The sequence below is a fragment of the Protopterus annectens genome, chromosome 1.part0 (genome assembly GCF_019279795.1).
Source record: "Protopterus annectens isolate FY-2018-M chromosome 1.part0, PAN1.0, whole genome shotgun sequence".
NCBI classification, from domain to species: Eukaryota; Metazoa; Chordata; order Ceratodontiformes; family Protopteridae; genus Protopterus; species Protopterus annectens.
Window position 1 is genome coordinate 439,978,703 of NC_056725.1, and position 13,659 is coordinate 439,992,361.

The following is a 13,659-nucleotide window of genomic DNA, read 5'->3' on the forward strand; positions in this document are numbered from 1 at the left end:
CTCTGCTACACATTCTTCAAGATATCACTAATATGTGTAGTATATTCCACATAGCACTGTGACTTCCAGGTATGTCAGTGGCAGAGCATTGGGTGTCACTGATATGCATAAAAAGTTGTCACTGCAGTTATCTGCACATGACCCTGTCAAAGGCAGCACTGTACTTAGGGCAGTACAAGATGACTGCCAGGAGAATATGCTGGCTAGATCCAGACAGCATTAACCACACATACACTTAGCTCATTGACCTGGCTGTGGTAGTGGTGCTGCAGTAGCGTTGTCGCCTTACAGTTAGATGTTGCCCGTTCGATTCTCAGAGTGTCTTCTGTGTGTCGACATGCATGAATGGGCATTCCTTTCTTGAAGGTTGTGCGTTAGGCCCGGCAAGCCAGCATGTAAAAATCTACTGCCAATCATTAGCGGACAGGAGTTCCGCTGTGGCAACCACTAACCAGGAAAAAGCTGAAAGACACAAACAAACAAACACTTAGCTCATTGACCCCTGCATATTGTGGACAGGCAGCATGTTTTCATGTGTATTGGTATGGCCCTGCTAACATGTGCTAGGCTGCTATTTCCAGTCAAACATATATGTTACTACATTTGGGTGGGTATATGGGGGGGCGCACCTGTCAACTGTACCCATTTGCACAGACTGTGCTGATATTTGCTTTACATTTTGGTTCCATTTACCATGCTATTGTGCCTTGTCTTGGGGACTGGAAGCATATAAGTAAAGATCCCAGGTCAGATTGTACTGGCATACATTTGACTTTCAGATTTGTTACCATGCATAGCCTTACTGCAACTGCAATTGCAGGTCCTGCTGTGCTATCACTGTGTGAGAATGTAGTGGGTTAATTCAACATTGCTACTATTTGTGTGCCTTTACCAGACATTTCTCTGTGGTTTTCTATAGCTGACTTGCTGTGTGGGTGTGAGGGGTGGTTATGGGACCCCCACCCTGCCATCTATAACTGTGACTTATGACCCCCCAGTTAGTTGTCCCCACACAATACTGCAGTGGGATTTGCCACCTTTGGTACTTCTGCATAGTGTGTGGAGGCCAATTTTGGCCAGCATTTACTGGTGTCCCACATAGCTGTCAGTTGTGTGCTGCTATCTCAGTAGGCCAACCCATTCCCTTGCATGCATGCAGAATTACCATAGATATGCTAGCAGAACATACTATTCCATTCATTTATTGTTAAGAAGACTGACTTACCTTGTGCTTGCAGCAGTTGTGAGGATGGTGCTTGAGGGCTGCCTATGTTGGATGCACACAATACACTGCCTTATACATGGTAAGTTACAGGTATTGTGATGTGTGTGTTATCCATTTTACTGTGTGTGTGAGTTAGCGAGAGGTGTCAGTCCCTGGGGTCCCTACATTGTCAGTATGTGTGCTATGTGTTGCTTCTTTGCCAAGGTCTAAGTATACTGGGCATGCCTCCATCTGCCTACTGTAGCAGGCTCTGGGGCCTCCTCCTGTGAGTCCCTCTGTGCCTGTGAGGATCTTGGCAATGGTGGTGGGCTGTGTGGCCCTTCCCCATGTTGTTCCTGCTGCAGCTGTTTCCACAGGATCATATTGTGTAGCATGGCACTTACTATGAACATGTGTGCACATGTGGCTGGAGAGGACTGCAAGGCTCCACCAGATTTGTCAAAGCAGTGGAACTGTGACTTGACCATCCCAAGCACAAACTCTATAATGACCCTGGTTTGTGTGTGTGCTTCTTTAAGGTGTTCTTGTGTGGATGTGTGTGCATTTCTGATAGGTGTCATCATACATGGCTCCAGTGCACAGCCAGCATCCACCACCAGGTGGCCAGACGGGATGCCCCTATTGGCAAATGCCTGGTACAGGTGTGGTGAATGCCAGATGTGGGTGTAATGATAGCTTCCAGGGCTGCCAACGCACACATTCATGATAATACCTTGGGCATTGCACATGACCTGGCAGTTGATGGAGGGGAAGCCCTTGCTGTTTATGTAGACCCTACTCTGTTCACCGGGTGGTTACTTTGATGTGGATGTGCATGCAGTCTATGGAATCCAGTACCTCTGGGTATTATGCTACACAGTGGAAGAGATGCATATTTCTGGTCCTCTCGTCACAGGTGTTGGGGAAGTAAATGTGCCCCATGAGCATGGCATCCAGGAACAGGTGGAGTACCCTGGATGCAGATGCCTGTGAGACCCCTAAGATGTCCCCAGTAGGTCTTTGGAAAGTACCTGTAGCTAGAATTATTAAGGCTACACACACCTTGGTATCAACTGGGATAGGTTCCCCTCTGTTGGTTCTAGCTCTGAGTTGAGGCTGACCCAGCTTGAGGATTTGCTGAAGTATGTCTCTGTCCACCCTGTAGTGCTCTACTATCTCCAGATCATGTAGCCCCTGGCAGGTTACTCTGGGTTTGCACACTCTTTTTTTTTTCAAAACAAGTTTATTGTTTTAACATATAAGAGAAATATCATAACAATTTTATACAAATAATTAAAAATAGGTATTATTATAATATTCAACAAAACAACTAAAGTATTTACAAAGACATCCACTACAATCAGATCAATTAATTAAACTAAAATACTGTGCTATTGAAATTAGAATTTTTTTAACAAATTTTGTAAATTATCCCATACAATAAAATGTGATGTTTTTCTAGTTGTTCTCATTCTAATTGTGCTTATTTCCATATGACACATTATATTCATAACATTTTTAAATTCATTGAACGAAGGAGGTGTATCTGAAATCCAATTTCTAGTTATTATTTTCCTAGCCACTGCTAGGATAGACCATAACAAGGGAAGCTTAATCTTTTTAACACATTGAGGTACAGGTGTGTTGAATAATATAAGAGACTTAGAAATAATGAAATTATCTGTAAAAGAGCCTGCAAAATTCATTAATTGACTTCCAGTATTCTTTCAACTTCATACAGTCATAAAACATATGAGCCCAGTCAGCATTAATTTCTACATTACATCTCTTACATAGATTATCTTTATTATTAATTTTATTCATCATCAAAGGTGTATAAAAGATCTATGTAAAATTTCCATGTATAAAGTCTCCAGACAATGGAAGATGTAGTTCTATAAGCAGATTCCAATATATATTGTTTATCTTGTTGAGTTGGTGGGTCCCCATTAATAGAGGTGAAATAATTCCAGTATGAATCTACATTGTAAAAAGTTTCTTGTCTGATAATTTTATGTATATATGAAAGTTTACCTTTATCAGAAACTTTATGCTGTAAATTTATTATCAAGTAATCAATCAGTTTTGGAATAGATTCTTTAACTGTTATAGACATTAGATCTATTCTATCAATGAGATGTTGTCTAAAGATCTGAACCTCTAACCAGCAAGTTTCTCTTAGATCAAATTCTTGTTTTAAGAAATCTAGATTTTTAACTTTATTATCAGATATCAGCTGATACCAGTACTTTAGATTATTATCTATAGTTAAATGAGCTCCTTCAGAAGTAGATGACATAAGCATACCCTGAGTATAAATTATAGGGAATACAATAAAATTCCATTCCCTATACTTAGGGTGCATGAATATAAAGTTACGATAACTAATAATAATATTTAATGGGTAACAGACCATATGTTTAGGTGTAATAGGTGAAGTACAAAATTCCTTTAGCAACCACAACATGGAGTTATTTATAATCATATATTTATGTGTTAAGGAGATTTTCATGAAGTGCATACTAATTAGCTCCCAATAATCTTTCCATTTTGCGACATATGACCGATCTATTAATAAAGTAATAACTTTTATAATAGAAGAGATAATATATAAATTAAAGTCTGGAAAAGAAATACCCCTTGAGACCAGCTATTAGTATGTTTCTTTAATGCAATCCTAGGTCTATTAGGTGCCCATAAGAAATTTAACATTAGTGTATTCAGTTTCTTGATAGTTATTTTTGTAGGTGAAAGTATTATTGATTGTATTAAGTATAAAATCTTGGGGAATATTATCATTTTAATAATTGTAAGTCTCTCCTCCATAGTAAAAACATATTATTCCAGGTATTAAAAGATTTTGTATATTAAGAAAACAGGTATTATAGTTATTATATATAATAGATTTAATATCTTTAGATAGTATTATACCTAAATAAGTTATCTGACCTGAGTTGGGTACATATTTAGTAAAATCACTAATGAGAGTATTTTTTCGTGTATATATAGGTAGTATTTTAGTTTTTTCTTCATTGAATATTAAACCAGAAATACTTTTAAAATTCATCATTTTATCAAATAAAGACTGCATAGAAGAATTGGATCCTGCTGATGTAATTAGAACATCATCTGCAAAAAGTTGAATTTTTGATGTTGTATTTTCTTCTATTTCAAAACCCTCTATGTCAGTACTGTTTCTAATCAAATTAGCCCAAGGCTCCATTACTAAAGTGAATAATAGTGGAGAAAGTGGACATCCTTGCTTTGTACCTTTAAGAATGGGTATTTTTTGTGAAACATATGTTCCTACCTTAATATAAGCCAGTGTTCCTTTGTATAAATACTCAATTAAATTTACAAATGCATCAGAGAAATTTGTGCATTTCAGTAAGGTAAACAGATAGTCCCAACTTACTGAATCAAATGCTGAACCTATATCAAGACTAATAAGTGTTAAATCTTTCTTTTTCCTATTTGCAAAATCAATTAATGTTAAAGTTCTTCTTATATTATCAAAAGTATTTCTATTTACAATGAAGCCCGTCTGATCTATGTCTATAATGCCGGGGATAATTGTCTTCAATCTATCAGCAAAAATACTCATAAACATTTTATAATCAACATTAAGTAATGAGATGGGTCGATATGAAGAACATCTAGTTGGATCTTTATTAGGTTTTAAAATTGGTGAAATAAATGTATATTGCCAAGATGGGGGTTATTAACTCAGTTTGGGCCAGAATAAAAACCTTATGTATTAATGAATATGTAGTTTTAGAAAGGATTTTATATATCTCTGGTATAATACCATCATTACCCGGTGCTTTGTTTGATTTAAGCTTATTTATTTGTGTAATAACTTCTGTATATGAAATACTCTTGTCCAATAGTTTAATCTGTTGTTTATTAAGCTTTTTATTCATGTTTGTGGTTATAAACTCCTTTATTTTATCTTTAGGTTCCATGTTAATGTTGTTATGGTTAATCTTGTGAAAGTGATTTCTAAATTCATCCAGTATTTCTGGTATACTAGAAACATTCTTCTTTTCCTTAGAAAAAGATTTCTTTGATATGGTTTTGTTTATTCAATCTTTTGTTTTATTTTTAAGTCTATGTAAGTATTTGGGGCTTATTGAATAAGACAAAAACTTGTATTCTCTAAAGTTATTTTAACTTTATGAGTTAAAATTTCTTTGTATTTCTCATTTAGTTTGTTTATTTCTTCAATAACTTTCTTGTCCATAATATTTTCTTTATTATTATGCTTATAAGAGTCCAGTTTACTTTGAATATCTAACAATTCCTTATCCCAAGATTTCCTTTTGTTATTATACCATCTGATACTTTGTCCATATAGATATGATTTTAAGGCATCCCAAACATAGACAATGGAGACTTCAGGAGTATTATTTATGTCTAGAAAATGTTGTACTTCTGAAAGTATATATTCTTTATAGTCTTTTAGCTGAGTTAAGTATGCTGGTATCCTTTTGATCTGAACATTATGAGTATTTTTATCATGAATTCAAAAACAATTGAGTTATGATCAGATATAGGACATGAAATGATTTTGGAATTAATTAAATCTGTTACCATCTGGTTAGAAATAAAGACCCTATCTATTTTTGAATAAGTTTTGTATCTGTTAGAAAAAAGGTGTATGGTAATGATTTTGACTCTATCTGTTTATTAATATCATTCAAATGATAAGAATTAGCAAAATCATTTAAATGTTTTGCATTAGATGTAATTCTTCTTTTCTTTATAGTGGTAGTATCACTTTCATGTAGTATACAATTAAAATCACCAGCTAAAATAATATCCCTATAGAGAATGATATGATCTTATCAATATGATGTTTCACTGTATTAATACCAATTCCAGGTATCCAATATACATTAATTAAAGTGTAAGTCTTCCCATTAATTTGTATTGTAACCATACAAAACATTCCTTTGTCATCCTGATAAGACTTAATGGTTTTAGGAATGGGCATACTTTTATTCCATAAAATAGCCACTCCTCTTTTTTCTGAGTGTGCTCTGAACTAACCAATACTGTATACTTATTAGTGGCTAGTTTATCAATATCTTTTTTCAAGAGATGGGTTTCTTGCAGGAAGACTAGATTGGCCTTGTGTAGATTAATGTATCTTATTAGGCTTGCCCTTTTACACGGATTATTCAATCCATTAATGTTTAAAGAAATTCCTTTTAAAGATGTCATTTGGCATTTTTAAAACTCAAGAATCTTATGATCGAAATAACAAATAACCAGATAAATAATGTTACATCTCCTCTTTTATGTGTACCTTTAAATATAGCTGTATTTATTAAATCTCTTATGGGATTTTGTATAGGATTCAATTTTGTTTGTAGTGACAATGAGTATACAAAATATATTGTGGATGTCAAAACTATATACATATAACAATGAACAAGTGAAAATAATGTAAGGATTAAACCTTGCATCCCGCCTGGAGTTGAAAACTCCAACTTAGAGCAGTATTTACTACTCAAGTTAACCCCCTACCCTAAGCAGCAGTACCTCAGCTACCACCTTATCAATTTAATACTAGCTATATTTAACTGAGGTTAACAGTTTTCAATTCAATTATCTATCAAGACAAAACTACACATTTGGTAAAACAGCATCATATAAACTAAAATAAACGTATTTTTTTTTTTTGTTTTTTTAAAACTGTTCATACTATTATATAGATCTATGTAATATATAACACTTGTATTCTAATAGCATTCAAATAATCTTAATGTTAGAAATCAAGAGGAGAGAAAATTATGTTCTAACATTCATTTAAATCAAAAACTTTGGCTAATATGATTCAGACATTACATGCATTAAGATGCATCTATTTTCTGTCATGTGAATTCTATCAACAGCTTCCAAAAAAATCTTGAATTGTTTGTATATGAGCATTTACTTAAACTCATTATTGTCAATAGAGTAAAATATTGGATTCATAAAAATTATTATAAATCATATTGCATAGTTATGCAGATTCTCAGTAACACCTGCGTTATTACCTAAAAAAAAAAAAAAAGCCATCACACACATAAACACAGACACACACACATACATATACACACACACACACACACACACACACACACACACACACACACACACACACACACACACACACACACACACACACATACATATACACATACACATATATACATACATACACACACACACACACACACACACACACACACACACACACATACACATATATATATATATATATATATATATATATGATCTCACTGAGTTGTGTCTTTGTAGAGCACAATCCTACTTGCTATCCCTAGAATAAATCTGTCTGCTTTATACAAAATAATGCACAGCAAACACATATTAGTAACCAGATTTTACAATCATGCTAACCTACTGCTTTAAAATATATCACATGACATTTCTTCCAGAATAGAGTTATAAGATTATTTATGCTTGTCAATCAGATGAATTAAATGAGTTATAGTAAAGTATATGTTTGGGACACAAGTTTTTAACACAGATTATTATGCTACTGTTAAGTAGATTTTCAAAAACATTTAAATAAATGTTTCATTTTCTATGCCTTCTAAAATAAGATATTTACTTGCTACAAGAAACTACATCATCTAAACTCATCATAACTGACATATTTTATGAATAGAGTATTTTTCCTGAATCTGTGGTGTGTCAGTGTGATAACCTTGTCAATGTTTATACTAACTGCTTTCAGTTTCTCTGTGAAAATTCTGTGAGTGAAGCTTCTGAGGAAACTCATGGACACTATGTATGAGACAGCCCACATCCCAGATTGTCTCCCTTAACATTTTGGCGGGAAACTTATTAAAACTTGTGGCAAACATTCATTTTGTCAATAGAGTAAAATATTGTATTCATAGAAATTATTATAAATCATATTAGATAGTTATGCAGATTCTCAGAAAAAAAGCCATCACACTCACACACACACACACATACATACACACACACACACACACACCCACCCACCCACACACACACACACACACACACACACACACACACACACACACATATATATATATATATATATCTGATCTCACTGAGTTGTGCCTTTGTAGAGCACTGTCCTACTTGCTGTCCCTAGAATAAATCTGTCTGCTTTATACAAAATAATGCACAGCAAACACATATTGGTAATCGGATTTTACAATCATGCTAACCTACTGCTTTAAAATATATCACATGACATTTCTTCCAGAATAGAGTTATAAGATTATTTATGTTTGTCAATCAGATGAATTAAATGAGTTATAGTAAAGTATATGTTTGGAACACACATTTTTAACACAGATTATTATGCTGCTGTTAAGTAGATTTTCAAAAACATTTAAATAAATGTTTCATTTTTTATGCCTTCTAAAATAAGACATTTACTTACTACAAGAAACTACATCATTTAAACTCATTATAACTGACATATTTTATGAACAGAGTATTTTTCCTGAATCTGTGGTGTGTCAGTGTGATAACCTTGTCAATGTTTATACTAACTGCTTTCAGTTTCTCTGTGAGAATTCTGTGATTTGAAGATTCTGAGGTAACTCAAGGACATTGTGCATAAGACAGCCCACATCCCAGATTGTCTCTCTTAACATTTTGGCGGGAAACTTATTAAAACTAGTGACAAACATTCATTTAGCAGTGTAAATGCATCTAAACATGATAGAACCTCCACAATGTATTCCACAGATCATCACAGCCTCTATGCAAGTGAAATTAAACTCAAAATTACCAACAAGTAATAAAACTCAGCATTCTTCTCCCAACTCAATTTTCATACAAATCCTATTATTCACTGTGCCCACACAGTCAAAAGCATTTCTATATATTAATAAAGAAAAGAAAAGAGTAGAAAATAAAAGGGAGTGAGGCAGAAATAAAAAATGTAAGAGAAATCTGTAAGAAGTATATACAATGGAATGTTACTTACTGTTTATATTAATAGAGTTAAAAATAAAACATATTATTTACTCTTATTTAGTTCTGATTATTATTAGTTAAAGCATGACAGATTATTTACAAACAAGCATAAGCAGTATAATCAAGAAAGTATAATTAGAAATAGCATTTGAAGAACTTATAAACTTTTACAAGAAATAAATATGTTATTATTCTATTAATGATATTTTCATTACTGTTCTCTCCTGCCCTCCCCCACCCTTTACCCACTACATAATCTAAATAGAATGTCATTGTTTAAACAAAGAAAATAATAAAAGAAGAAGGCAAAAAAAAGGTAAAGATAAAAAAATGTATCAAATTACTAACCTTACTTTTTCAGAAAGAAAACAAATCGAGTCACAGCCTGCCATTAAATCCTCAGGCATTTTGACTGGTTATGAAACAAAACATTTCTTTGCACATAGAGAATAACTTTGATTAAATCTTTTCCAAAATATTTGTGGCTTTCTGGAAATGCAGGAACTATATTCAAAAGATTAATAATGAACTAAAATGATGAGAGAGAAAAAACATATAACAAATCATTTGTTTTTAGTCTCTTCTTCTTCTCTGAAGTCTTCCAGGAAGCTTCAGTTGCCAATCTCTTTAATGAAGAACTAGCCCATTCCATTTCTTCTATTTTATCCAAAATCCTTTTTTCTTTGACAAACAGTAAAGCAGAGTCTAAATCATCGAAGACCTTAGGACCATCAGGAAGGAAGGATTTTAAGCTTGGCAGGAAACAGAAGGTATGTTTTAAACTGTGCTTTTTTAAGCTCCCTTATTAGTGGCAGAAAAACTTTTCTTTTAGCAATTACCATGGAAGAATAGTCATTGTCAAAACGCACAGTTGTCTCATTAAACTTAACAGGAGCTTTAGCCCAAGCAGATTTAAGAACCATCTCTTTATCAAAAGATGATAGAAATCTAACTATAACTGATCTAGGATAGTTTTGTTAGAGTTAGTATTAGCTATAGATCTATGTGCTCTTTCGATACCAAAAGAGAATGCTTCTGGTAAATCTAAAGTTTTAGGGAGCCATGTTGTTAAAAAGAAGTAATATTGTTACCTTCAATATTTTCTGGCAGTCCAAAAATCCTAATGTTATTGCGCCTAGATCTATTTTCCAGGTCATCCAGCTTTGTTTGTAAATGTGTATTTTGTTTCAGCAGAAACTCAATGTTGATTTCCTGTTCTTGTATTTTATTTTCCATGTCATTCACAGCTTCTTCTATGCCTGTCATCTGGATCTTCTGTTGTTGCAGGTCCATATGTAACAAGTCTATTTGTTTTGTAGTTTTTCTATGAAAGTGTCTATTTTAGTATCCATTTTATCCATCTTAGCAGTAAGTTGCTGGACTATAATTATCAGAGACTGAAGTTCTTTCTTGATGCTGGAGTCTTGAGAATTTGTCTTACTGGAACTCATTTCAGACTGATAAACTGACAGGAAAATTTCCAAAGTAATTTCTGACAGGAATATTATTAAGATTTCCTTTCTTTTTTAGATATAGTTCAAGAACTATATAAAACAAACATATTTAGAAAGAAAATTACTTCAAGAATTAATTTTTTAAGTAATTAATTCCTGTCAATGTAATGAAATTGGTGGAGCTGAAGAAATCTGCTGCTATCCTGTGTTCATCCTTGGCCACGCCCCCCGGGTCTGCACACTCTTGTCCTCCTCCTTGGTCTGTGGTGGTTGTCAGCATTATCCTCCTCTCCACCGTCAGCCTCTAGCACATACTGATGGATCAAATCAATGGCAACTCCTTACATTTTTTCCAGTTAAAATTCCCCCACATGTATACATCAATGGTTTCAGAGTTTGTGGGAAAAAACAGACTGCAAGGTGTTTACATACTTTATACTGTTGGGCTGAAGATGCTGCCTGTATGATTGGCTGACTATGATACCTTTCAGCTGATAACTATATTACTCATGGCTTTGATTTGCCCACTGTGAGTGTTAGAGGCATTAGTGGTAATTTGTGCATGATTGCCTTTATTCTGCTGTTGTCTTTTATTTAATTATTTTTTTATTTACATCTTCTCCTATTGTAGTGATTTCTACTTCATTTCTCCTTTATTGTGCTGTTGCCTTTTATTTCTTTTTTTTATATCTCCTCCCATTTTCAGCTATGCAGCCACCTACCAGCTGTAGTGTCTGTTTTGCATGGCCCATTGTGAGTTGCAAAAGTCCCATATTAGTGATTTCTACTTCATTTCTCCTGTATTGTGCTGTTGCTCTTTGTTTCTTTTTTTAATCTCCCATTTTCAGCTATCCAGCCACCTGCCAGCTGTATTACTGAGTGCTTTCAATGCCACATTGTAAGTCGCAGAATCCTATATTGCTGATTTGTATTACATTTCCCTTGTTCTGCTATTTATTTTTTTTTCTATTTCCTTCCTCTTTAAACCCCGGGGGTGTGCCACGCAGACCTGTTTAGTTAGTGTAAACAACAAGAAGTGGCCCTCTCCTAGGTGCAAACACACTCCTCAGGTCATGGAATAAGACTGTACAGCCTCAGACACACCCGCTCACTTAACTGTGCTTAGCTAAGCGTAAACCCAGGCAATGGAGCTCCAGTGTGCTTACAGCAAGCATGACACACCTCCTTTTCATGTTACTTGCTCTTCCTGCCTACACGATAATGTTAGAGCACCTATACAGTTAGGGGCAGTGTGACACTTAGAAGAATTTTGTGATTCAGTATAAGTCTCCTCATTAACATACCCCACTGCCTTAATCTGAGCCTTCCCCCATACCAACCACTGTTCCCTGCCATTGTTTTGATTCTGCTTGCCATATAGTATAACGGCAAAATGCAGGTTTCCCTTAAAATTGACTTTTTACTTTTTTTCCCCCATGATCCCGTTTGCATGGTGCTGCCTTATGCTATGGCCACAATAAAGTAAACCTTTATTTTTATAAAAATTAAAAGGATTTATATGCCAATGGCCATATATTTGGCCATTGGTATGGCTAAATATTAGGGTACATGCTTTTATTGGAGCTGTCATGGCTCAGTTTTCATTTTTGCAGAAATGTACTCAGCTGGTAGCCGAATACATTTCTGCACCTTACACTGTTTCTGCACGGTTACCTGCCTGCTTCCTGGATCACTAATTCACCTAATTTTCACCAGAAAATGATGTAATTAGCATCCTGCATGGTTTTCCATGCAGAAACAGTGTCGGTCCCTCAAGCACGTCAAAACGGCATGTTCCTGGATCGCTTGGTGGCCATATCCGTGCAGGAGCGGCTACACTTCTCCTGCACGGATAAAAAAACATTTGGGAACCACGCAGTGTGTCCAGACCAGTAAGGAAAGTCCTATAAACCCTGTCCAACCAGAAACAATTACAAACCAATGCCCTCTGCTATTTCTCTTATGAGCAGCAAAGCAATAGCATTGTACCCAAGCGGACCCCTAAGAAGCAAATATCAACCTTTACAGTGACTGGAAATATGTATGAGTACTTGGAAACAATGTATCTCTGTCACTTCTCTCACAGAAGAAAACAGAAGCATTAATCCTGATCTGAATTCTGAGAAGATGTTGCTAAGGTCTCCAGTGATCAGATGTCTTATTCCATTTGTTACATTTTTAAATGAGATTACACTCTGAGTATTGCTGTGGGCACTGAGTGAGTGGGACTGTATACTCTAAGCTAAGGGGCTTCACAGTTTGATCTTCTATCACCCAAATCAATGAACAGATGATATATTTATATATATATATATATATATATATATATATATATATATATATATATATATATATATACATCTAATACACACACACACACGCGCACATATATATATATCACCACTGTAATCTTGAAATACTGAAATCCCGAATTTCAGTATTTCAAAATCACAAACGCAAATGCTTACAAGCCCGAAAACATGAAATAACGAACCTCACAATGCTGAAATATCAAAATACCAAAAACCCGTACTGTGGCATCGTTTTTTGTTGTTTTATAGCCCTCCAACTCTGAGGAAAACCTGTTAATGTATATATGCACTCAGTAATGAAACCAACAGGAAACATGCAATGTCCCAGTCACATAAGCACTGTTGTCCGGTACTCCCATTTGTAAACTCCATATGCACTCAGTAGTGAAACCAACAGCAAACGCGTAATGTCCCAGTCACATAAGCACTCTTGTCCGTTACTCACATTTGTAAGATCCCTGTAGTGGTGGTATATTCCTCCCTATGTGAAAGTATTTCTTGAATTTAGCATGCCTCCTCAGCACCCTACCTATGCCATTTTGGTGTGGGCGGACACCCACTAGCGAGGCAGGTCTGTAACTTGTCCACCCTGTACTGTTCCTTCGCTAATGTCCCCATCAAGGCAGACAGGTTGGTTGCCTTTCCACCCAATAAACATTTTAGGTGTCGGTGCCAGGCTTCAACAGAATTCTGCTTTTGGGGCAGAAAA